The sequence below is a fragment of the Serinus canaria genome, chromosome 1 (genome assembly GCF_022539315.1).
Source record: "Serinus canaria isolate serCan28SL12 chromosome 1, serCan2020, whole genome shotgun sequence".
NCBI classification, from domain to species: Eukaryota; Metazoa; Chordata; class Aves; order Passeriformes; family Fringillidae; genus Serinus; species Serinus canaria.
The window spans coordinates 27189879-27215886 of NC_066313.1; the positions used below are offsets into that span (position 1 = coordinate 27189879).

At 45.0% G+C, this 26008-nt stretch overlaps 2 long non-coding RNA genes across 2 annotated transcripts in view; one reads left to right on the top strand and one right to left on the bottom strand.

Annotated features, from left to right (window-relative positions):
* LOC108961345 (uncharacterized) overlaps positions 1-16605 on the top strand; it is a 29065-nt gene extending 12460 nt beyond the window's left edge. The window contains exon 2 of the long non-coding RNA XR_003945601.2: positions 15529-16605. This is a non-coding gene — a long non-coding RNA (uncharacterized LOC108961345). The remainder of the gene's footprint in view (positions 1-15528) is intronic.
* Positions 916-4181, bottom strand: LOC115484877 (uncharacterized). Its single transcript, XR_003945602.2, has 3 exons — positions 4095-4181; positions 3563-3742; positions 916-1067 (listed from the first exon to the last, which is right to left on the bottom strand). It is a non-coding gene; the product is annotated as an uncharacterized LOC115484877 (long non-coding RNA).
* Positions 16606-26008: the final 9403 nt, after the last annotated feature.

Sequence of the window (26008 nt, forward strand, 5' to 3'; positions counted from 1 at the left end):
TGGCCAGGTTGGTTGCTTCTCTTATTACTCTGCTCTTCCCTTGATAATCAGCATGCTCATAGAGAGTGATCTGGGGGTTGTGCAGATTTTCAGTGATCACCTGCAGAGAGCTGATCCTGTCATTCATCTTTTTGCCAACGAAGTCATGATCTCCCTCCTCAAGGACCAGCAAGTGTCCCTTATAGTCTGCATGCTGATAAGCCACCCAAGGATGGCCAATTACTTTCACTGAGGAGATACAATCATTCCAATCTGCATCTTTTAGATCGGAAATGTTAGTGGTGAATTCTCTGGACAAACCCTGGAAGTTGGCATGCTCATAAATGATGATTTTGCCCATCTCAATAGGACTTCTGGAGTGCAGACTTCTTGCTATAGGAGCTGGATGACAGCCTGCACAAAAGGAAGACAGAAAACAAGCAGTGCTTGTAAGAAGACTTTACACTCCAGACACAAAATTATGGGAAGTGTGCTGGGGAAAAGGAAAAGTAGAAAGTTTTTAGTAGAGGATAAACATAGCAGCAGCTGGAAAGGAGTGAGGGCATGACAGAAATTTCAGTTTTGAGGGAAACATAAAACAAGACCTGTGCCCACAGACTACTCAGTTCAAATTAGTTGTATGTGTTGGTTTAGGTGCATACCCAAGATTAAGTTGTAAATATCTCACATTCACCCCTGACAATGGTGTATCACTGGCCCTCTCCACCCTCTCCCTTGGTCAGGTTTGTCTCTCCTGCAGCAGCCATCCATGCCCTGGGAGATGGGCTCAGTCTCTGCACACCCACAGCAGACCCTCAGGGCTGTGCTGCACTCTCAGCCCAGCACTAAAGCCTCCTTCCCTTGCCCTGCACGGCACAGCAGCTGCCCAAGAAACCCTTCCAGCTCTGCTGTGCAAAGGGTGCCTCTTACCTTGCTGTCAGCTGCAGGGCTGGGGAGAGCTGAGGGCAATTCCTCCAGGGCAGGGCTGTGGTTGGGAAGGGCGTCTCACCAGCCTCCATTTATAGCTGGCTCAGAAGTGAAAGTGTGAATCACCCAATTCCAAGGAACTGGGAATGGTCGATGTCATCCTCAGGGATCAAAAAAATCATTAATATTCCATCTTGGTTTCAATGCCCTACAACCAGACATCTCATTGCTCTGGTTCAAAAGTTCATTGAAGTGTGAGTGACCTGATAACCTCAGAACTTGGCTTCATGTTTGTCCCCCTTCAGAAGCCATCTGAGCCACAGCAATTGGAGCTCATCAATTGGAGCAACCCCAGCTCCTTTGGCTGCTCCTCATCAGACCTGTGGTCCAGGTCCTTCAACAGCTCATTTCCCTTCCCTGGGCTCACTCCAGCCCCTCCAAGTCTTTCTTGCAGTGAGGGGCCCAGAACTGAACAAAGCACTCGAGGTCTGGCCCCACCAGAGCGGTGTTCAGGGGGACAATCCCTGCCCTGCTCCTGCTGGACACACCATTGCTGATCCTGGCCAGGATGCCATTGGCATTCCAGGCCACCTGGGCACAGCTGGCTCATGTTCAGCTGCTGCCTACCATGTGTGGGGCTTTTGTGACCCTAGGGCAGGACTCAGCCCTCGGCCCTGCTGAACTTCACACCCTCGGGCTCAGCCCCCTGATCCCTCTGCAGAGCCTCCTTACCCTCCAGCAAACACTCACACCCCAGCTGGTGTTGCCTACAGACTGACTAAGGGGGGAGATCCAAGGATGGGGCACCCACATCTTCTCTAGAGAACCTTTTCCAGTGCCTCACCACCCTCACAGTGAAGGATTCCTTTGTAATGTTCAGCTTAGACCTACGCTCTTTCAGCCTTAAAGGCCAGAGGAAAAAGTCTCTCTCCCTGCCTTTCTTATAAGCCCCTTTATATATTGAAAAGCTGCAAGAAGCTCTCCCAGAAGCCTTGTCTTCTCTAGGCTGAACAACTCCAAGTATCTCTGCCTTTCTTTGCAGGAGATTCTCCAGCCCTCTGACCATTTTCATGGCCCACCTCTGGATCTGCTGACAAAACCCTTCATGGGTGTGTGCCTAACAATTCCATGCCTCCAACCACTCCCTGCATTTTCCACTTCTGTGCTGGGATTTGCAGGCACATGGAGGACAGGGGGGTGATTGGAGACAGCCAGCACAGCTTCAGCAAAGCCTTCACCTCCTGATCTGTGGGATCAGATCAGTCTGGGGATGAGTGCTCTGGGAGCAGCCCTGCTGAGAAGGAACTGGGGACAGTGCTGGGTGAAAAACTGGACATGAGCCAGCACTTTGAGCTTGCAGCCTGGAAAGCTTCCAGCCTTCCAACCCTATCCTGGGCTGCCAAAGGATGTGCTCAGCAGGTCAGGGGAGGAGGTTCCTATGGCGAGATCCCACCTGGAGCACTGCCTGCAGCTCTGCAGATTGTTCCTGGGGCCTTTGAAACCTAGAGAGAGGAGATTTCAACTGGACACTTGGAAGAGTATTTTTGTGGTGAGGGGTGTGAGGCACTGGCACAGATTGCCCAGAGAAGCCGTGGATGCTCCATCAAAGGCCAGGCTGGATGAGGTTTTGACAACCTGGTCTACTGGAAAATCTCCCTGCTCGTGGCAGGAGTTTGCAACTCGATGGTGTTTGAGAGCTCTCCCAGCCAAAATCATTCTGTGATTTTGTGATTCTAGGATGTGCAAATTCAGCAGCACAGTCAACCTTGCCGTGGTTTCAGGTCCCAGTCTCTCAGTTTCATGTTCCTCATTTTGCATCTTCAGTACCTCTTTTTACAGCAGCAGCTATAAACTTTGAATATCAGCACAGTGAGTCGATCTGGCTCCAAGTCCCAGCAGAATGCTGTGCTGTGCAAGGCTGGCTGAGGGGGAAATCTGCCCTATCCTCCTGTGTAGGGCTGTGTAGGCTGAATCTCTGCTAAGGCTTTAGCATGTTTTCAGCTGAGGCTGGGTGGTTTATGGCTGTGGCATGAAAGGGTAGAAGAGCAGTGCCTTTCTAGCTGCTTCTCAGGCATGCAGAGGATAATTCCTCAATGTTGTGAAGCACAATGTGAAAACAACACATATACGGAAAGAATTCGAGATTCTGGAGCGGATTCATACAATGGAAAAAAATAAGAACATCTCTGTTGATTTTTTTTTGTCTCTGATACTATGACATGAAGATTCTAGCAATGTCTCTTAGGGTGTAACATATAAGAGAACTTTTTACTTTTCTTGATTGTCGAAAATGTCCTGAAATTGGTGCTTTGGGCTTACTTCTCCTTCTCATAAGCAGAAGATAAAGAAGGCCAAAGAAGTGTGTTACGATTAATCTGGCAAAACCCAGGTAAAGGGATTTATTTTTCTTTAGGGATATTGGAGTCTGGTTATCTTTGACTTAAAATAAATTTACTGTACTTATAAAAGACTATACCTACTCCTGCTGCACTGTCTAAAAAAGTGTAGAAAACATTTAGAGAAAGAAAGAGGAAGAGAGGCAGGGACGTGGAGATTTCTGTCACTATTTATTCTCTATAATTATTCCTTGTCTTTTTACTTATCACATAAAAACATAATCACTTCCATTCCAATGTTAAAAAACTCCTACAAATACCTGTCTGATTGGGTTGTTATGCGTTGCTCCAGCTGTCTCCTGTTCACTGCCTTATTTCTTTCACGTGTTTTGTTTCCTTTCCATGGTAGTTGTAAATGTTACTCCTCTGTCAAGATGAGCAAGATCCTGGTGATATCTTGGTGAAATCTCTTGGTATGAGCAAAAGATTTACTTGGAAACCTGGGAAAAGTAAAGAAAGGTTTTGGGGAGCCAGCTAATTTCCCACATGTGAAGGCATGAAACACATGGCTTATGGAACCTTGTTGTTATGAAAGGAAGGAAAGAGAACTCCAGAATGGAAGAGAAATAAGGTAACATCCAGTGCTTAATTCCAAACACCTGTGACTCTCTAACAGTCCATTCTCTGGAGAGGCAGTTCCTCAGCCACCTGCTGTGCCCTTCCTCTGTTGCAGTAACACCCATCAGCTGAGGACAGGGGTGTCTGTCTGTCTGTCTGTCTGTCTGTCTGTCTGTCTGTCTGTCTGTCTGTCTGTCTGTCTGTGGCTGCCATGCCCAGCTGAAGCTGTGTTACCTGTGCTGAGACTCACTGCCTCTCCCAGCTCCCTGTGCCTCCTGCAGCCTCTCTCCTCCTATGCTCACTCACCAACACAGCCTTGGCCACTTTCCCAACACTTCCTGTTCCCTCAGCCCCCTGCAGGAAATATTTCCACAGCAGCACAGGAATAAACCTTCCTGTCTCTGCCCTGGCTTCATAACTAGCATGGGATGATATCTTCCTATTCTCCATCCTGCCATGAGCAACAGCTTGAAGAAGAAAATCCCTGAGATTCCTTCCAGCCTAAATTGTTCCATACCCTCTGCATGGAATGTCACAGGCCCAGCTAGCCCTGCCCCAGAGAGGAGTGCAATCCTACAGAAGAGCAAAGGAAAGGTTCAAGGAGGGATATGGATGGGAATGAGTCAGAAACTTTGCATTTGCTATTGCACAGGTTTCTTTTGGGTTTTTATTTTTTTTTAATCAAAGACTGAATCTAAAAAAATGCAGAAGTGTCAGGTCCAAAACTCCAGGAAAGGATTCTTGTAGGTTTTTCAGTAATCAAAAGATGAAGTAAAGGTGGAGAAGGACTTTGAGCCTTCAGAGGAGGGGATTACATTTGACAAGAGAGCAGGTAAGAGCTGCTGCTGAATTGGGAGGGAAGTCTGACATTGGGGAAATTGAACTGGGAAATTGAATTTATAAATATCCAAAAAGAAATCCCCAAGTTATTGTAGACATGAATTGATGATGACAGTTTTTTCAAGGAAATTGAACAAAGAATGAAATCAGGCAGAAAGTGACAAAGGTTTTTAAATCTTCCTTAGAATTACTGACAGGAAGATTTATTCTGGAAGGGACCCCCCTAGACCAAGGCCTTCTTCACAGCAGAGACACCACCAAAGGATAACAGGTTACTCCTGGCTGTCTTTGAGAGATTTTTGAAAACCTGCAAGAATGAAGATTCCCCAGGGTCTCTGACCTTTCTGCCAGTGCTGAACAATCCTTGGCATGAGTTTTCTACTCCTTATTTTCAGTCTGAGTTTCCCTGCTGCCATCTAAGGCTCTTTCCAGCTGTCCTTTGCTGAGCCCCTCTGATAACAGTGAGCCTTGCCTTCTCCAGGCTGAGCAGGAGCAGGGCCCTCCGACTCTCCTGGGTCATGGGATGCTCCTGTGCCATCCAGGGACCTGCATGGGGCTCCACCAGTCTGTTCTCATTGACCTTTTAATAGGGCATCTGAAACAGATCCAGTATTCCAGCTGTGCCCTCTGTTCAGGGGAAATGGGAATAAACTCTTCCCTTTCCCTGCTCCTCCAGTTCTCATGCTGTGCAGGATGCAACTGCCCTTCAACTTCTTATCCACCAAGAGAAAGGAGAGAGAGAGAGAGAGAGAAGCCATTCTGACAGGACTGGAATGAACTCCCCAGTGGTTGCTCATCCTCAAGAGTGTCATGCCTGAGGTAGGGTAAAACCTGTACAGAAGTATTGACTAGAACAGCTCCTCTTCAAAAGGAGTCTAAAGAAGGAGTCTGTTGGATTGAAAAGAACAAAACAGGAAAGTCCTTTTCTCAGAGACTGCATGAAAGTTGGAGTCAGGTGACCAGGATGCTTTTCTCTTCCTCTGGCCGTGCTCCAAAGAGTTCAGGTGTGTGAGCCAAGAGAGCCAACTCTGTGAGTGTGAGAGGGCACCTGGCTGAAATCATGAGGAAAGCAACGATGGCCGAGCAACCTCAGTGCTGAGAGAGGCCTGTGAGATACATCAAGGAAACAGCAGATCTCTCCTGCAAATGCACCTCCTGAAAGAATCAATTTGCAATCTTCTTGTGCTTCTCTTGGTTTGGCAGCAAACTGCTCTCCTAGCTGGCAAACCTGCAGTGAAAGTCTGCTCAGAAGTCAATCACTGGTGAGACAGGACAAAGGAAGTCAGGGAATGGGGCAGTCCTGTTGGATTTCAAGTGCTTCAAACAATCAATTATTCTGTGCAGTTAAATGAGTAATAAAGCTGCTGTATGCACACAGAAATATGGTAACTTTTCTGTTTGGGGAAAGCAGGGAAGTTTGCTGTGAGAGGCTGCAGCTGCTCTTTTCTCTGATCCTTTCACAATTCTCAGAGTTTCTTTGGCAGAAAGATTTTCTTTCCCTGACAGAAAAATTTTTTGGAATTCTGAAAGAAGGCATGGACTGGGAATGAAATTGTGGGTACTACCTGTGATGTGTCCTAGATGTGATTCTTATTGTAAATGAGTCAGAAATCCAGAAGAAATTGTGAGCAGGCTGTGTGTTGTGGGAGGGAGGTGCTTGTGTGTTTTTCCTGAGAAGTTAAGTAGAAAGAGGGAGGAGAAGAGGGAGGTATTTCCAGAACAGACTAGCCGATAAATTTGTTGTGAGCATGCACATCTGTATGTGAGATAATCAACTGAGACCCTGCTGTGGCTGGGCCAGGTTCCAATACACGAGTGTGAAGAAGATTTTCAGCTTGTGTCATTGCAGGGCTGGCAATGTACATTTGACATCAAGTATGTGCTTCCAGAGGGGAAGGTTTTCCTGGAGAGTGTGGTATGCAATCAGTTCCTACCCTAGCCTCCTCTTCTCATAAACCCTGGGAACGCTTAATATCATCCAGCTAAGGAGATCATTCAGAGCAAGTGGCACACTCCACATTTGCCTCTGACCAATTGCATGACAATTTTCCATGCAGCCATCTGCCTTTGCTGTTTCTCCAGAATCTCTAAATTGAAAATCTCATTGAGAAGATATAAAAAAAAGGTCTGACGATTGTGTTTTAGCTTTTCTAGTTTTAACTGCAGATGGTGCTCCCTCTCCAAGGAAAAATTACTGCAAAGAGCAATCCAGAAAGCTTTCACCCAGGTCAGCAGCGTTCCATGCCTTGAGTGCAACCCTGCACCCTAAGTTCACTTAACTGAAGGAGTCCCCAAATTTAGAAAACCTCCTGAGTGTCCAGCTGTTCATTAACCAAGCCCCCACCAAACTGCAGTGTGCTGTCAGACACAAGTCCTTGACAAAGTGCTGGGCTTCACACTCCTAATTCCATCGAAGTCTTTGCTTTCCACAGCTGTGGTTTGCACTCAGGTTTGTTAACAGACCACTTCCAAAGGTAAGCTTGCATATTCCCAAGCTGGAATCCTTATGCTGTTATGTCAATTCACCCCACAGTGCTTTATAATTATTTTGGATCAGGAAATGGCAACGATGATCGAATGCATCTGACACCAGACTCCTGTTCCTCCAGAGGCTCCAGGGCTCAGATGTTCACACCAGAGGGGACCTACAGATATTGGTCCTGCAAGACTACACCTCATCCTTAACAAAGAGCTCCTGTATCTCCTCAGCCTGGTGAAAATACCTGTAAAAACAGGTATGAACATCTTCTATATGAACAGGTATGAACAACTTCTGTAAAATAACCCCTTAATAGCAAAGTATGAATATTCTCTAAGCTATTTCTCTCAGTAACTTTGTGTACTGTATATAACTACAGGCATGCTGTCTGACCATACATAAAATGCAAAATTTAACTGAATAATTGTATTTTTGATATTAAGAAATTAGAACACACCAAGGATTTGTCACACATGAAATGTAGCATGAAGGTTTGCATAAAGGTATTTCTTTAGGTAGCAGGTAGGTGCCACAAAAGTCACATGTGATCCAATTTAAATGGGGTTTTGTTTCTGTATGCTGAGACTGCTACTGAGACAAATGTGAGCTCATCTAGAATCTGTTTTGATGGCACTACAGGGGTGCCCTGCATGATCCTGAATAGAGGGAAAGTGTTTCAAAGACCAAAAAAGAGATAAGGGTTTATTTTGAAGCTCTGCCTTTTATATTTGTGACGTCCACCGAGGGATTATTTGTGGATTCAGTAAATGGTCAGTAGAAGTTCAGTTATGGTTTCTGCATATTTGCAGAAGGAGATGCAGGGAAAACATTGCTCTGAAGTATCTGAGCTCTGCTAAGATATGATGAAGGGATTTATTATGGTTCTCTGTGACCTTTATAATTCTCATCTCACTTCATCCATGCAGGCTCAGGATGAAGGAAGATATACCCAACTGTGGCATCCAGAAATTATCTGTACAGTACAGATAAGATCAATCAAGGTCAAGATGGAACTTCTTTATTGTCTTAATACATGAGCAGTTTGTTTTGGGGAAATGTTGTATTATTAAGCAGACAGTATAATAAAATAAACTTCAAAGGCAAACAAAAATGGTAATCTATGTGATATATAGTTCAGTTTAAATCTTGCCATGGTGAATGATAAGACCATAAATGAAAGCAAAGTTGTGAAAATTCTCCCATATGCCTATCACCTGTTTGTACATATCTCATGGATAGAATGAGAACTGATTTATTGTGACAAGAAACCTTGAAACAGCAAAGACTGGACAAGGCTGTGAAAGCAGTGGCAAAGAAAACATGTCAAGAGGTCATCCTTGAGTTGTTTAGTGATGGATGAAAACTTACTGTATTGTTGAGCCATTTAGCACATTTTTAAGTGTTTCAGAAAAAAAAAAACCCAAAACAATAAAGTCTGTTTCCACTTGCTTCAGATTACCTGGTTTGTCTCAACTACAGGCTCCCTTCTTGCTCAACTGTATTACACCAAAGACTTTTCAGGCTATGGTACATAAAGAGAGCTGTGTTTTGGCCATCTACTGGCTCCACTTTAGCTGGAGAAACAGATCTGTGGGGATTAGGCATGTGAAACCATTGCATTTCCCATAGGCATGCTAGCAGGACTGAATGTTTTTTAAGCTCTGTCCCTTGCCTTCCATGTTCCCAGAAAAAGCAGACCATTTGCTTTGGAGGGAAGATAGTTTTATGAACATTTAATTTAATCTTAATAAGGATGTGCTTTGCATTTCTTCCCTATTTTTGCAGTAGTTTGACCATGACAGCACCACCTGCCTGTAAATCAAGAGAATAATTGATGTGCTGTTACATGTGGCATCACAAGTCAGAGAATGAGATTGGAAATATTAAAAAAAAAAATAATGTAGAGGAGAGAAGGGTTTCTCAGGGGAAATCAGTGGACAGGTGTGTGTGGAGAAGGATTCAGTTACTAGGAGAGGCTGGGGGAAGAAACCAGCCAAAGCCTTTGCTCATCCTCCACCCATCCCTAAGTCACTGGATCAGTTCTGCTGGGATGTTCACTGCAGATACCAACATTTCTGAGACACCACTGCCAAGTTCACAACAGGCAGTGCCCCCTGCTGTGGAGGGTGTGAGTGCTGCCACATATAACTGATAAAATATATGATATCTGAAATACATTATAGATGATTTATCTATGATACATTGTATGTACTCTATAATGCATGGTATGCAATAGAAAATATGAAACATACAATATATATATCAGGTCACGTCATATAATATAATATATCATATAATAATAATATAATATAATATATCATATAATATCAGCTTGGATCTCTGCAATCTCTCTTCTTCACCACTGGGATATCTGGGAAATCTGAGTTCCTTTCTGGTAGGCAGAAAAATTTGGTGGGAATTTTGCTCCTCTCAAAACCAGCTCCTCTGTGTCAAGATCCCTCTAATTAATCAGTGTTTGTTCAAACATGATGTGGAAGGGTGGAGTTTAATTCCAAATTCACAACACTGTCTCTTGTCAATGATAGGATCACTTGTGTTGTCAAATTTGATCTTGTTGCCAAAAATATACTGGGGGTTCACTTATCATCAGTTCACCTGTTGAGCTGGGAACAAATATTGTCTGAGTAACCAGTTTCAGAAAAAAAACTATTTCAAAGAACTGTGTTCAGAAGAGGCTTTCTGAAAATACAATTTGTTCAGAAAATGGGTCAAAACAAATTGGCACAAATACCTCAAAATGAATTTCTCAGTTTAACAAGAAGGACATAAAATCTAAGTACTGAAATGCAATTTTAAATTATAGGGAACAATAACAGGTGACCAGGCATTTCAGTGCTGTGTTCTGACCATGCTTTAGTCATTAAATGGTGTGTGAAGTCTTCATTATGCCTGCAGGCAGAAACTTGGCATTAAAACCAGCTGGGTGACAAGGGAGCACTGCTTTGGATACATCTTGTCTTTTAGCAGCCCACTGTTAGCATCCTACACATGAATTACAGAACACAAGAATCAGGTTTGCCTGCTTGTCATCTGGTTTCCAAGTAGACAAGATCTGACCTTGAGCCTAATTTGTACATTTGGCAGTGAGTTAACCAGCCTGGTCTTGTTCTGTGGTCGGTTCTGCCTGTGGAACAGTAATTCCTCTTGCCACCTTTCTGAGGACAGGTTATCTGCAGGGTGCTTTACAGGCTTTACAGGGCAGACACGTTCAAGACTTATCTTGCTGAGGCACCAACCGAGGCACTCTCCTGACTCACCCGAGGCAGTCCAGAGAGAACACACAACTTGGGAATCCGGCACCAGCGGTGCCACTTCCACATGGCAGGGCAGCATGGCACAGAAAACTGCTCTGGAGCTTAAATGGGTGTGAGGTGCCAGCGTGAGGCTGCACCTGAGTGAACGGATCCTGCTGTGAATCAGCTGCTCCGAGCGCTCCCGATGGACACGCACGCACCGCTCCGGGACCCAGGCTCACACCTCTCCTTGGGGCAGGGCTGGGCCCTACAGACACTGCAGCTCCTGCTGGCCCTTGGTCGATGTGAAAAATGCCAATCACTTGTTTTTAAAATTCTAAAAGTTTAATAGTAATAAAATGGTTACAAAAATAGTAATATAATTAGAGTAATAATAATTTGGACAGTTTGGATTAGGACAATATGAGACAACAGAAACAAAGAGTTATGGACATCCAGCTACCTTCTTCTGGGCAGCATAAGCCTGAAAAAGGACACACTTTAACAGAGGATTAACCCTTAAAAACAACAGCCTGTTGCATATTCATACACCTCATACGTGATGCATAAATTCTACTTAAATACAGGATTCTGTCTGGTCAGTGTCAGCTTCTTCCTCTTCATCCTGACGGCATCGTTAAGCCTGAGCGAGGTGGAAGGAAGTTCATTTCTTCTGATAAGAAAGCAATAAATTCTTTTTCTCAGAAAGATTTAGGTGTCCTGTGGCTGATATCTTGGTGTGAGTCCTTTTTTAAAAAAAAGTATCTTACATAGCATAGTTTCCATTTTAACATTTTGTTACGACCCAAAACTATATTTAACACACTACTTAAGAAAATTAATACAGCATAACGTTCTAACACAACACATATAATATTCATGTTAATATTTGCAAAAAGCCAATCATAAAATACACATTTTTCACATCAGATGAACACAGGAATGTGCACAGAGGATGTGTGGACACTCTTTGGGTGGGCAGGGGAACAGGGTGACTGACGTGTCAACTCTTGGCTGGACTGAGGCAGCAGAGTGCACCTAAAGCTTGTCACAGTCCTCTTAACTCCATTTGGGTGTAGACCCAAGTCACAGAGGGTTTTATTTGTACAGTGTTGTCACTTTTCAACAACTGGATTTTTCAAATGCTAGTCTTAATAAATCTTATTTTTCATTAGCATTAGTGTCAAAATTTTGAAAGTTCCGCGCTTCTGCTGTGTAAGAAAGGGAACCTTTATCCTTAAAGAAGGTGTAGAGAAAAGACAGCTGGAAAAAAAATCTCTTTCTGAATTTCATGGATGAAGTATCTTTCTCCTGAGGTCTTACTACTGATAATTCTGTCAGTTGAGAAACTCCCTAATGACCCTAGTAACTATGGATGAGTTTAAGGTTTGTAAAAATAAAAAGCAATACTCTTCCACCAGGCTACTGCATTCCCACCTGGATCTTCATGTTTGTTACTCCAGTATCTCCCCTGCTGCTAAAATAGGTCAGGCACTTCAGTTATTCAGTCTTTAACATAAAAAGGATAGATCACCCATGGGCTGAAACAACAGAGCGCTGACACTATTTCTTGCAGATTCTCTCCCTCTCTTGGCATCCAGGATCATTACCCTTTTGGGACTGCTCTTTTCCAGCTCCATAGATAGCACTTTTTTGGTTGCTTTTTCACCAGGACACTTCTCCTCATGCCCCTAAGATGGAGACTTGCAGTCCCCATATATTTATCACTGAGACACATATGCTGCAGGAGGTGAGGGGGTGCTTTTTTAATAAATTTGCCTGTGACACCCCTTGACAACGGAGCTGCCATCCAAAAGGGTCTTGAAGCCAGGTGGAACGGGTTGGCAAGGACTCTTATGAAACTGGAAGTGGACAAAGTCCTGCATCTGGGAAGGAAGAACCCCTTGCAATGACACATGCCTGGCACAGACTGTCTGGGGAGCAGCTCTGCTGAAATAGACCTGGTGGCTTTTGCAGGCACAAGCTGAACATGAACCAAATCTGCCCTGGCAGCAGAAATGACTAACAGGATCCTGGGCTGCACTTACAGGAGCCTAAATCGGCAGATTAAGGTCTCACTGCTTCTTTGGCAGCATTTAGAACGCTGCATCCAGTTCTGGCTGATGTAGCATAGGAAGGTGTTGGTAAACTGGGAGAGTTCAATGGGGGCCATGGAGAAGTTCAGGGGGCTGCAGCACTTCCCTGGGAGGAGAAGCAGGGGAATAGGTCTTGTTCAGCTGGGAAAAAATGTTTTGGTGGGACCTAATAGCAGCTTTCCAATACTTATGAGCAAGTAACTGAGAAGATGAAACTAAACTTTTCAGAGTGCATATTGTGAGAGGATGAAAATGTGAGAGACATTAATGAAATCAGGAGAGTATTCAACTGACATAGTGAGAAGCATGTTCATGATGATGTCAGAAAATTTTAAACCACATCACTCAGAGAGGATGGATAGCCTGCATACTCAGAGGTTTTCAAGACCTGACTAGATAAAGTCACCAGCAAACATAATTCACCTCACAGATGTCCCTGTGTTAAGCTGTTAAGGTTAACACAGGTCCCCTGACTGGACCCAATGACAACCAAAGGTCACTTTAAAATTCAGTCACCCCCAATCCTACAATCCTCCTGGCTCCCTGGATCATTCAAGCTCATCACATAAGGACCAAGACAGGCAAATCCCACTATTTCCTCAGTCATATTGCTCTTGAGGAATTCTGCTGGCAATAAAGATGTTCCATGTCCCTTGTCCATCCCATTCAGCCTTGTCAGACCAGTGCTGTCCTGGTGGGGATTTCTGTGCACTGGCATGGCCTCAGTGGTCTAATGAGCTCCTTTGCATTGTCCTTGCACTCAGCAATTAATGTGTCCCTGCAACTGGTCTCTCCTCAGTTTAGTGTTTGGGGATTTCTTGGTAAATTTGGGTCTTTTTGGAGGGAAATTTTTCATGATGTGGCTCTCCTGCTTTCAAGGGATTACAAGTAGAATCACATCCAAGCACAAGTGCAAGAAAAAGAGAACTGAGAGAGCATCTGCAGATCTGTAGGATTTCAACACACAAGATGCTCTTCTCAGAAAGCCCATGATAGTTCCTACAAACAGCTGATCAGGATTGAAAGTAAAAGGAAAGAACACTAAAGTTACACCAGGGTTTTTGGTTGTTTTTTTTTTTTTTTTTTTGTAGAAAAGCCCCAGTTCCAGGGTTTCTGCCTGGCCAAGACACTTTTCAAATTCTGTGTGTAGGGATAGCTCAGGATGAGCAGAGTTCAGCCCCAGGAGCTCCTCCTGCTCAGCTGCTGGAGCCCAGGCTGCAGAAGTATTATCTGAAGCATTTACTTTAGATTGAATTGGAAAAATATTTGGAGTTATATTTGGCAGAATAATATGAAAGGAAACCACCATGTCTAATCTGATTCAAGTGTTTAAATTCAAAACTGACAGTATAAAGCACAATTTAAAATATTCAGTATTTCATACAAAATAAGAATCTGCAAAGATCTCTGGTGGTCTTTTGCCATGCCTCTCCTTTAGAATTCTGACTTTGAAGTTGGTTTTGCACCATATTAGTGGGGCCCTACTGACCTCCAGTTTCTGGATTCTCCACTGTGATCTTCTGTCTGGTTTTGAGACAGCAACATTGGTGCTTTTGTTTATCATCTATAATAGTACCATGCCCATCTATTACTATGCAAAAATATATACATGAATATATACAGCACAGAATCAGAGGATGGTTTGGGTTGGAAGAGACCCTAAAGAACCCTTCAAGGGATGGGGCATCCACACCTTCAGAGGGCTGAACATGGGCCATCAGTGTTCCCAGGTGGCCAGGAAGGCCAATGGCATTCTGGCCTGTATCAGCAATGGTGTGGCCAGCAGGAGCAGGGCAGGGATTGTTCCTCAAGGCCACACCTTGAGTGCTGTGCTCATTTTGGGGCCCTTACTAGCAGAAAGACATGGAGGGGCTGGAGTGAGTCCAGAGAAGGGCAGCAAGGCTGGTGAAGGGTCTGGAGCACAGGTCTGATGATAAACAGCTGAGGGAACTGGGGGTGTTTATCCTGGGGAAAAGGAGGCTCAGGGCAGATATGTTTAGTTTTGACAGTACCTGAGAGGAGCTTGTGGCAAGGTGGGGGTTTGGCTCTTCTCCAGGCAGTTAGTGGTGGGACAAGGGGAGATGGCCTTCAGTTGTGCATGGATTGGTTCAGGCTGGATATTAGGAAGCATTTCTTCACTGAAAGATTGTTAAACTTTGGAATGGGCTGCCCAGGGAAGTGGTAGGGTCACCATCGGTGAAAATATTCAAAACACAAGTAGAAATGGTCCTTTGCAATATGGTTTAGTGGGCATGGTGGCATTTGGTTCAAGGCTGGATTTGATGATCTTGGTGGCATTTTTTAGCATCAATGATACTGTGATTGTAAGGGGAAGAGGGAAAAGAAAAGAAAAATATTATATGAACCTCACCACTGTCGCTTGGAAATCTTCCATCAAAACTCTTAGTAAGACTAAGGTTGTGTATTCAATATTCTTCCCAGAAAAGCAAAATGTAACCTCCAACAGGCAGAAACATTCTGCAGCACACGTGTCACAAAATATATTCATACACTTTTATTACTGTGATTCCATTTTCTTCTGGAGAAGAAGGACAAACAAGAATTTAACTTTCCAGGTTTCATCAAGTCACTCGCACTTCATGCGACTTTTGAACAAGACAAGAAGATGTCTGATCATAGGAACATCTTATCTAGGACAGGATAGTTAATGATTTTTGGTGTCTGGGGCATGGTACTACTTCCCAGTTCTGTGCAATTGGCTGTTTCACAAGACTTCTGAGCCAGCTACAAATGGAGGCTGGTGAGATGCCCTTCCCAAACCACATCCCTGCCCTGGAGGAATTGCCCTCAGCTCTCCCCAGCCCTGCAGCTGACAGCAAGGTAAGAGGCACCCTTTGCACAGCAGAGCTGGAAGGGTTTCTTGGGCAGCTGCTGTGCAGTGCAGGGCAAGGGAAGGAGGCTTTAGTGCTGGGCTTTCTATCATTTTGTATAAAGTCTTCTTACAAGCAATACTTGTTTTCTCTCTTCCTTTTGTGCAGGCTGTCATCCAAGGCCGCCTGCAAGAACTTTCATTCTCAGAAGTCTTGAGATGGGAAAAATCATCATTTATGAGCATGCCAGCTTCAGGAGTGTGTCCAGAGAAATCACTTCTGACATTTCCAATCTGGGACATTTGGACTTTAATGATATTACCTCCTCAGTGAAAGTAATTGGCCAGCCTTGGGTGGCATATGAGCACATAAATTATACAGGCAGGTTAATGGTACTTGAGGAGGGGGAACATGACTCTGTTGGTAGAAGCATGAATGATACGACCAGCTCTCTGCAGATGATCACTGAAGATCTGCATGATCCCCAGATCACTCTCTATGAGCATCCCAACTATCATGGGAGGAGCAGAGTCATAAGACAGGCAACCAACCTGGCTGCGGGATTCGACAATGGCATCATGTCTTCCCTCAGAGTCCAGAGAGGTGCCTGGCTGCTGTGTGAGCACAGTGATGGAAGTGGAATCCAATACATTGCTTGAGAAAAAGATAACCTTCCACATTACTCAGCAATCTACCTCAATGGCAAGCTTTCCTTCCTGCGTCCCCTTCGCCCTGGCCGCTCTTATTAGAATGCAAATCCTCCAAAGGTGAGGAAGGTGCAGCACCAGCAAGAAATTTGAGATCTAGATTTTTCCTTCTGCTTGTGTAGTCTTTTTTCCCTGGGAGCTCTCTGCTGTGCTGCACTGCAGATCTGTGCTTCTCTATCCTGCCTTGCATGCTTCTCCAGCCCCATAAATGAAAGTATTATCACTCTTGATCATATGAAATATTGTCCAAGCTAAGAAACATGCCAGGGATGTGTAATCTAATACACCTTCAGCTGGCATTCCAGAGTCCTGGGCTATGGAATGCTGAAACATTGCATGTTGTCTCTGTTACTAAGTGAAACTGAAAATGTGTAGGGCCGCATCACCTTCTTTTTAATCTGCTTTACAAATGTACCAAGGCTTCTGCCATTGTCTGTAATCCATTTTACACTGGTGCCAGTAAAGAATCTTTTGCAATTAGCAGTGGGTCTGTTCAGCATTTTATAATAAATAAATAAATATTGCTCTTCCATGGTGAGATGTTTCTGTGTGTCCAGAGAATGCTTCATAGAGTCACTGCATATTTTTCCTGGGCATCCACTGGAGCACTGTCTCCTTCCAGTTTCACTGGTCAGTAGCAGCGGGTTTGGGCTTGACTCAACCAGTGCTAAAATCTACCATGTTGATTATTGCTGTGATCCTGGCCAAACTCTCCCATGCAGTGTACATAAATAGCACAATTTTGATGGCATTGTGTACCATCAATCATACTGATGGATGACTCTGGTGATACAGTCTTCCACTGCCCAAATCACATAATCAAACAATAAGTTCTCATAACTTTGAATTGGTTGTTTGATCCCAGTGGAAACAACTGACTTGTGCTTTTAAACCTGTAGTATCTTGATAAGGGAGGAGGGATGAGTAGGTGCTCCATGCTCTGTTTTGCCATGTGCAAGTTCACCTGGACGAGCAGAGTCTCAGCCCTCCTGCCCCAGTGCCTAAAGGGAGCAGCACGCCCTGAGCTGTGTGCTGTGGCAGCTGTCCCACGGCAGCTCTGCACTGCAGGGTTCATCTCCCTCTGTGCTGACCCGCCGTGTGCCCTGATTTCCCTGCTCTGGTCACAGGCAGGAGCTGCACTTGGCCTCTTTGAACGTCATGAGGTGCACCTGGGGCCAGTGCTGAAGCTTGCCAAGGTCCCTGTGCATGGCCCCTTCCCTCAGCTCTATCAAACGCCCCCCTGAGCTCGGAGCCACCTGCAAACCTGCCCAGGGTGCACTCCACCCCACTGCCTGTGCCATGGATGAACACAGGGAGCACTCCTGGTGCCAGCAGGGACCCTCGAGGGACCCCATTTGTTACTGGTTCCCATTGACCCTGACAAGGCCCTTCATGGGTGTGTGCCTAACAATTCCATGCCTCCAACTACTCCCTGCATTTTCCACTTCTGTGCTGGGATTTGCAGGCACATGGAGGACAGGGGGGTGATTGGAGACAGCCAGCACAGCTTCAGCAAAGCCTTCACCTCCTGATCTGTGGGATCAGATCAGTCTGGGGATGAGTGCTCTGGGAGCAGCCCTGCTGAGAAGGAACTGGGGACAGTGAAAAACTGGACATGAGCCAGCACTTTGAGCTTGCAGCATGGAAAGCTTCCAGCCTTCCAACCCTATCCTGGGCTGCCAAAGGATGTGCTCAGCAGGTCAGGGGAGGGGGTTCTTCCCCTGTAATCCCCTATGACGAGATCCCACCTGGAGCACTGCCTGCAGCTCTGCAGATTGTTCCTGGGGCCTTTGAAACCTAGAGAGAGGAGATTTCAACTGGACACTTGGAAGAGTATTTTTGTGGTGAGGGGTGTGAGGCACTGGCACAGATTGCCCAGAGAAGCCGTGGATGCTCCATCAAAGGCCAGGCTGGATGAGGTTTTGACAACCTGGTCTAGTGGAAAATCTCCCTGCTCGTGGCAGGAGTTTGCAACTCGATGGTGTTTGAGAGCTCTCCCAGCCAAAATCATTCTGTGATTTTGTGATTCTAGGATGTGCAAATTCAGCAGCACAGTCAACCTTGCCGTGGTTTCAGGTCCCAGTCTCTCAGTTTCATGTTCCTCATTTTGCATCTTCAGTACCTCTTTTTACAGCAGCAGCTATAAACTTTGAATATCAGCACAGTGAGTCGATCTGGCTCCAAGTCCCAGCAGAATGCTGTGCTGTGCAAGGCTGGCTGAGGGGGAAATCTGCCCTATCCTCCTGTGTAGGGCTGTGTAGGCTGAATCTCTGCTAAGGCTTTAGCATGTTTTCAGCTGAGGCTGGGTGGTTTTTGGCTGTGGCATGAAAGGGTAGAAGAGCAGTGCCTTTCTAGCTGCTTCTCAGGCATGCAGAGGATAATTCCTGAATGTTGTGAAGGACTGTGGAAGAACACCACATATATAGAAAGAATTCGAGATTCTGGAGTGGATTCATACAATGGAAAAAAGTTAATATGTAAGAACATCCTTGTGGATATTCTTTCCATGTTGCTGACACTGTGACCTGAGGATTCTTGCAATGTCCCACTTTAAGGTGTAATGTATGTGCACTCAGGTAATCTTTTGTCTTTTCTTGGTAGTAGAAACATTTGTAATGATTGAGAGCCTCTAGAAGAATTGGGAAGGAAGCCTGATGTTGGGAAATGATATTTATAAAGGTACCAGAAATAATCTAAGTTATTGTATAAAAGTGTTGATGATGACATTTTTTCATTCAAATGGAACAAAGGATGTAATGAGGCAGAGAATGACAAAGGCTTTTAAATTTCCTTAGAGTTACTGGCAGAAAAAATTAATGTAGAAGGGACCTCCTTAATCCAAGGCCTTGTTTACAGCAGAGCTACCTTCAAACATGATCAAGTTCCTCATGGCCATCTTCAAGTGATTTCTGAACAGCTGCAAGGGTGGAGATTCCCCATGGTCTCTGGCTCTTCTGTCAGTCCTGAAAACTCCTTAGGGTCATATTTTTTTCCTTACTTTCCATCAGAGCTTCATTGTTCCCAGAAAGGACTCTTTCCCAGGTGTCCTTTTGCGTGTACCTCCCTTAGCCTTTTCTCTTCCATGGCTGAGAAACGTTTTCTCTGTGAGATCAGACAATTTTAAATCACACCACTATAGATCACACAGTCACACAATCACACAATCACTAGGTTGGAAGAGAACTTTAAGATCATTGAGTCCAACCCATGCCTGATGACCTCAACTAAACCATGGCACCAAAGGCCACATCCATCTGTTTTTAAACACACCCAGGGATAGTGACTCCACCACCTCCCTGGGCAGACCATTCCAGAACTTTATCACTCTTTCCATAAAAAACTTTTTCCTAACACCCAACCTAAATTTCCCTTGGTGCAGCATAAGATTGTGTTCTCTTGTTCAGCCAGTTGCTGTCTGGAAGGAAAAAACAATCCCCACCTGCCTACAACCACCTTTCAGGAAGTTGTAGAGTGATAAGGTCACCTCTGAGTCTCCTTTTCTCCAAGCTAAACAACCCCAGCTCCCTCAGTCATTCCTCACAGGGCTTGTGTTCCAATGTTGTGTAGTCTGCAGACCCTGAGGTTTTCAAGACCTTGACTGGATGAAGCTACCAGCAAACATAATTCACCTCACAGATGTCCCTGTGTTAAGCTGTTAAGGTTAACACAGGTCCCCTGACTGGACCCAATGGCAACCAAAGGTCACTTTGAAATTCAGTCACCCCCCTGGGTCCCCCCAGGGACCCTCCTGGATCCCCCCAGGGACCCTCCTGGATCCCTGGATCATTCAAGCTCATCACATAAGGACCAAGACAGGCAAATCCCACTATTTCCTCAGTCATATTGCTGAGGAATCCTGCTGGCAATAAAGATGTTCCATGTCCCTTGTCCATCCCATTCAGCCTTGTCACACCAGTGCTGTCCTGGTGGGGATTTCTGTGCACTGGCATGGCCTCAGTGGTCTAATGAGCTCCTTTGCATTGTCCTTGCACTCAGCAATTAATGTGTCCCTGCAATTGGTCTCTCCTCAGTTTAGTGTTTGGGGATTTCTTGGTAAATTTGGGTCTTTTTGGAGGGAAATTTTTCATGATGTGGCTCTCCTGCTTTCAAGGGATTACAAGTAGAATCACATCCAAGCACAAGTGGAAGAAAAAGAGAACTGAGAGAGCATCTGCAGATCTGTAGGATTTCGACACACAAGATGCTCTTCTCAGAAAGCCCTCGATAGTTCCTACAAACAGCTGATCAGGATTGAAAGTAAAAGGAAAGAACACTAAAGTTACACCAGGGTTTTTGGTTGTTTTTTTGTTTTTTTTTTGTAGAAAAGCCCCAGTTCCAGGGTTTCTGCCTGGCCAAGACACTTTTCAAGTTCTGTGTGTAGGGATAGCTCAGGATGAGCAGAGTTCAGCCCCAGGAGCTCCTCCTGCTCAGCTGCTGGAGCCCAGGCTGCAGGCTCTCTGTCGGGGGCTGCTTTTCCCAGTGCCACTGCCCAGGCTGCAGGGACAGCCCATGCTGGGGTTGGCTGTGTGTCCCAGGGACAGGCACTCACCTGGCACGGAAAGGACACGGACACGGCACCGGCTGGCACACACCAGGGGCTGCCCTCAGCCACCCCACAGCTGGCACCACCAGCACTCCCACTGAATGGAATGGAAGACAGACAGCCCTGTCCCCTTCCTCCTCTGCAGACCACCTACATGGAAGCCCTCTAGTGAAGACCTGCACACCCTCACTCTCCACAGCCACAAGCACCTGCACAGGTGCTCCCAAAGGGACTGAGCGCTCTCAGCCTGTCCAGTCACACACCTGGCTCTGGGCTCTCTGAGCAGAACACACTTTGGTGTCTCCCACTCCCTGGCTAGTGCAGGTTGGTGCTTGCAGCCAGCCCACACACAGCACACACTGCTCTCATTGGTGTTCTGGCAGCCGTGGGTGCCTTGAATCCCAGCACGAGTCTCCTGCCAGTCTGAAATCCCTGTGTATATCCATGCCCTGCTTGCTGGCTGCTCCAGCTCAAACTTTGCTGGCAAATCACACCATTATAACTTCTCTTGAACCAAGAAATGTTTTTATTTGATAAAGTTAATGAAACAGAGGCTGTCATGTACCACATACCCTTACATGCTTGTCTTCCCACACTTTAAATAACACAGGTGGTGGAAGCCTGTGGAGTAAGATGTGTCTCAGCAGGACAGAAGGAGACACCTGTAGAGCTGGTAATTGAAGGAGGAGAGACACCAAGACTCAACAGAGCAATCCATTGAGGCTCAGGCCAGTGCAGGATGCCTCTTCAATCTGCTCTTGCAGACCCCATGCCCTGCAGCAGCCTGTCTGCCCCGTGTCACTGCCTCTGTTGTAGCTCAGGTGTTCAGGCAAGTCCAGCCACGGCTTCCCTGCCAAAGCACCACACCCTGCTCTGTGCCACACGGTGCTCAAAGCTTGGGGAAGACACTCTTAGACCCAACATGACCACCCAGTGACCCAGGTCTCAGAGTACTCTCGAACCTTTCCCTAGCTTCTATTTGTGGTAGTGGTTGGGCTGCTGCAGACAGTTTCCTTTGAGCAGACATCATACTGTCTTTCAACAAGAATGCAAACAGAAATTAAGAACCAATGCAAACAGAAATTAAGAACCAATCAAGGAAACAGAGAATCCATCTTTACATCCAGTTACTTTTGCACTAAAATTCAGTTTATACTTATGTAGATTTTAATGAGAATTTAAAGTGACAACATAAAAGATTTTGTCAAAACACGAACCAGAAATATTTTAAACAACTGACAAAGGAAAAAGGGTTCAGAGCTGACTCTGGGAAGTGTTCTGGTGATGACTTTTTAATGCTGTCCAGAATGCCTGTGAGTTAATTCCAAAACCAGCAGGGAGGAAGCACAACTTCTAGTAGCATGATCCTGTAAAGTAAGTTCCTACTGATAAGTGACCAAAGGCAGTTATTTAAAAATGCAGAAATAGAGCTGATTCTGCAATTTATTTGTAGTTGAATTCAATTCAGTAACTCATTAGATGGTGATTCTGGTGCTTGGAAGTTGGTCAGGAACCCCAGAGCAGAACAAGTCGTATCAAAGCACCTTGAAAGACCAGTGACCAGAGACAGATGGGCTGAGTCCTGGGGACACACACTGAAGAATTCCCAGCAGAGGAGTTTATGGGATGCTGTTTTCTGCACAGCAGAGCTCCAGTAGGAGTCACTGAGAGCATAGTGTGGCATCTGGGAGAACCAATAACTTGATGTAGGAAATAATTCGTACCTATCTGGAGAAGAAAATAAAGGAGGATGGGGAAATGAGGAGAAACAATATTGGTGGTCCATGGACAGCAGTGGAAGAAATTGATAGAGGAAAAACATTAAAAAGAAGTATTATCTGAAGCATTTACTTCAGTCTGAATTGGAAGAATGTTTAGGGTCATATTTAGCATAATAAGATGGCTGCCTGACATGTTTGTGAAAGAAACACCATGTCTAAGCAGATTCAAGTGTTTAATTTCAAAACTGAAAGTATAAAGCTCTATTTAAAATAAAACAGTATTGAGTGCCAAATAAATGTCTGCAAATATCTATGTTACTTTTGCCATGATTCTGCTTTAAATTTTTGATTTTGAAGCTGGTTTTACACCATGGCAGAAGGTCTCTATTTACATCCTGTTTCCGGGTTCCACACTGGGACCTTCTTTCAGCTTTTGAGATGACAATATTGATGGTTTTGATTATCATCTACAATAGTACCATGCCCATCTATTACTATGCAAAAATACGTACATGAATAAATATGTCAAGGAATCAGAGGATGGTTTGGGTTGGAAGGGACCCTAAAGAACCCTTCAAGGGATGGGGCATCCCTTGAAGGGTTCTTTAGGGAGTTAAGCCTGAACAGTGGGTTCAGGCTTAACTCAACCAGTGCTAAAGTCTTGGTGAGCATAGTGATAATTGCTGTGATCCTGGCCAAACTCTCACCTGCAGCCTGTACCTAAATATCACATATTTGGTTGCACCTCAAGACATTGATCACACTGATGATATAGCCTTTTACTGCCCAAATTCAATACACCTTCAGAGGGCTGAACATGGGCCATCAGTGTTCCCAGGTGGCCAGGAAGGCCAATGGCATTCTGGCCTGTATGAGCAATGGTGTGGCCAGCAGGAGCAGGGCAGGGATTGTTCCTCAAGGCCACACCTTGAATGCTGTGCTCATTTTGGGGCCCTTACTAGCAGAAAGACATGGAGGGGCTGGAGTGAGTCCAGAGAAGTGCAGCAAGGCTGGTGAAGGGTCTGGAGCACAGGTCTGATGATAAACAGCTGAGGGAACTGGGGGTGTTTATCCTGGGGAAAAGGAGGCTCAGGGCAGATGTGTTTAGTTTTGACAGTACCTGAGAGGAGCTTGTGACAAGGTGGGGGTTTGGCCCTTGTCCCAGGCAAGGGAGGAACAAGGGGAGATGGCCTTCAGTAGTGCATGGAGAGGTTCAGGCTGGATATTAGGAAACATTTTTTCATTGAAAGATTGTTAAAATTTGGAATGGGCTGCCCAGGGAAGTGGTGGAGTCATTATCGTTGGAAGTGTTCAAAACACAAGCAGAAATGGTCCTTTGCAATATGGTTTAGTGGGCATGATGGCATTCAGTCAAAGGTTGGATCTTGGAGGCCTTTGCCAACATATAATAATATTGTGATCCTAAGGACAAAAGACAACTGAAAAAAGAAAAAAATACGTAGATGTCCTCTCTACTACCTGGATATCTCCCAAAAAAACCTCTTAGTAAGACTAAGGTTGTGTATTCAATATTCTTCCCAGAAAAGCAAAATGTAACCTCCAACAGGCAGAAACATTCTACAGCACACATGTCACAAAATACATTCATACACTTTTATTACTGTGATTCCATTTTCTTCTGGAGGAGAAGGACAAACAAGAACTGAACTTCCCCCATTTCATCAAGTCACTCATGCTTCAATGGATTTTTGTACAAGAGGAAGAAGATGTCTGGTTGTAGGACAATAGAAAGCAAAATATAATGGATAATGAGTTTTGATCCCAGGGGGTAATATTGGACGCTTTCAGTTCCGTCGTCTGGGGTGCTTTGTGAGACTTCTGTGCAAGTATAAATCCAGGGAGGTGAGAGACCCTGCACAAACCACAGCCCTGCCCTGGAGGAATTGCCCTCAGCTCTCCCCAGCCCTGCAGCTGACAGCAAGGTAAGAGGCACCCTTTGCACAGCAGAGCTGGAAGGGTTTCTTGGGCAGCTGCTGTGCCGTGCAGGGCAAGGGAAGGAGGCTTTAGTGCTGGGCTGAGAGTGCTGCACAGCCCTGAGGGTCTGCTGTGGGTGTGCAGAGACTGAGCCCATCTCCCAGGGCACGAGGGCATGGATGGATGGATGGCTGCAGGAAAGACAAACCTGACCAAGGGAGAGGGTGGAGGGGGCCAGTGATACACAATTGTGGTGGGTGAATGTGAGAGTATTCTACAGCTTAACCTTGAGTATGCAACTAAACCAACACACACATATCATGACCTTACTCTTTTCCAGTTACTTCTATGTTTATTCTTTGTTCAAAATGTTTTATCTTTCCTTTTCCCTTTTCCCTTCTGGGTGTCCATAATTTTGTTTCAAGGTCCAAAAGGCTTCTTACAAGCATTGCTTGTTTTCTGTCCTCCTTTTGTGCAGGCTGTCATCCAGTTCCTAGAGGAAGACATTAAAACTCTAGAATTCCTACTGAGATGGGAAGAATCATTCTTTATGAGCGTGCCAATTTCCAGGGTCTGTCCAAAGAATTCACCTCTGATATTGCCAATTTAAGAGATGCAGATTGGAATGATCTTGCCTCCTCGGCAAAAGTAATTGGCCAGCCTTGGGTGCTTTATGAGCATTCAAACTACAGAGGCCAATTTCTGGTACTTGAGGAGGGAGACCATAGCTTTTTTAGTTCAAAGATGAATAATAAGGTCAGTTCTCTGCAGATGATCACTGACGATCTGAGCAACCCAGAGATCACTCTCTATGAGCATACCAACTATCAAGGGAAGAGCAGGGTAGTACGAGAAGCAACCAACCTGGCTGCAGGACACGACAATGACATCATGTCTTCCCACAAAGTCCAGAGAGGTGCCTGGCTGCTGTGTGAGCACAGTGATGGAAGTGGAATTCAATACATTGCTCGAGAACGTGAAAACCTTCCAAATTACAAGGCCATCAATTTCAATGACAAGCTTTCCTTCCTGCGTCCCCTTCGTGCTGGCCGCTCTTATTAGAATGCAAATCTTCTAAAGCTGAGGAAAGAGGCAGTCCCAGCAAGAAATTTGAGACCTAGATCTCTGCCTCTGCTTTTGTCACCTTCTTTGTGATTTGTTTTAAAATGCCCCTGTGATACCATGGCTTCTGCTATTGTCTCTAATCCATTTTGTGGTGGTGCCATTAAAGAAACTCTTGCAAGAAACAGTGGGTCTGTTTTATGTACTGTTTTGTGTAGATAAATATTGTCCTTTCATGATATCTCTGTGTATCCAGAGAATGTTTCATGCAGTTATTTTGAGCCTTTTTCATGGATATCTCCTGTAAGATTTTATCTCCTTCCAGTTTCACTGTTCAGTAACAGTGGGTTTAGGCTTAACTCAACCAGTGCTAAAGTCTCGGTGAGCATAGTGATAATTGCTGTGATCCTGGCCAAACTCTCACCTGCAGCCTGTACCTAAATATCACATATTTGATTGCACCTCAAGACATTGATCACACTGATGATATAGCCTTTTACTGCCCAAATTACATAATCAAACAGACTGCTCTCATAAGTTTGAATTGACTGAATGCTTGGTCCCAGTGGTAAAACTTGTATGATTTTTTTAAAAAGCTGCCTCACTTTCAATTAAGTGATTAAGTATTTAATTTTTTCTTGGTTTTCTTTGTCATAGTATTCCTCCTCCTTATGCTGCTG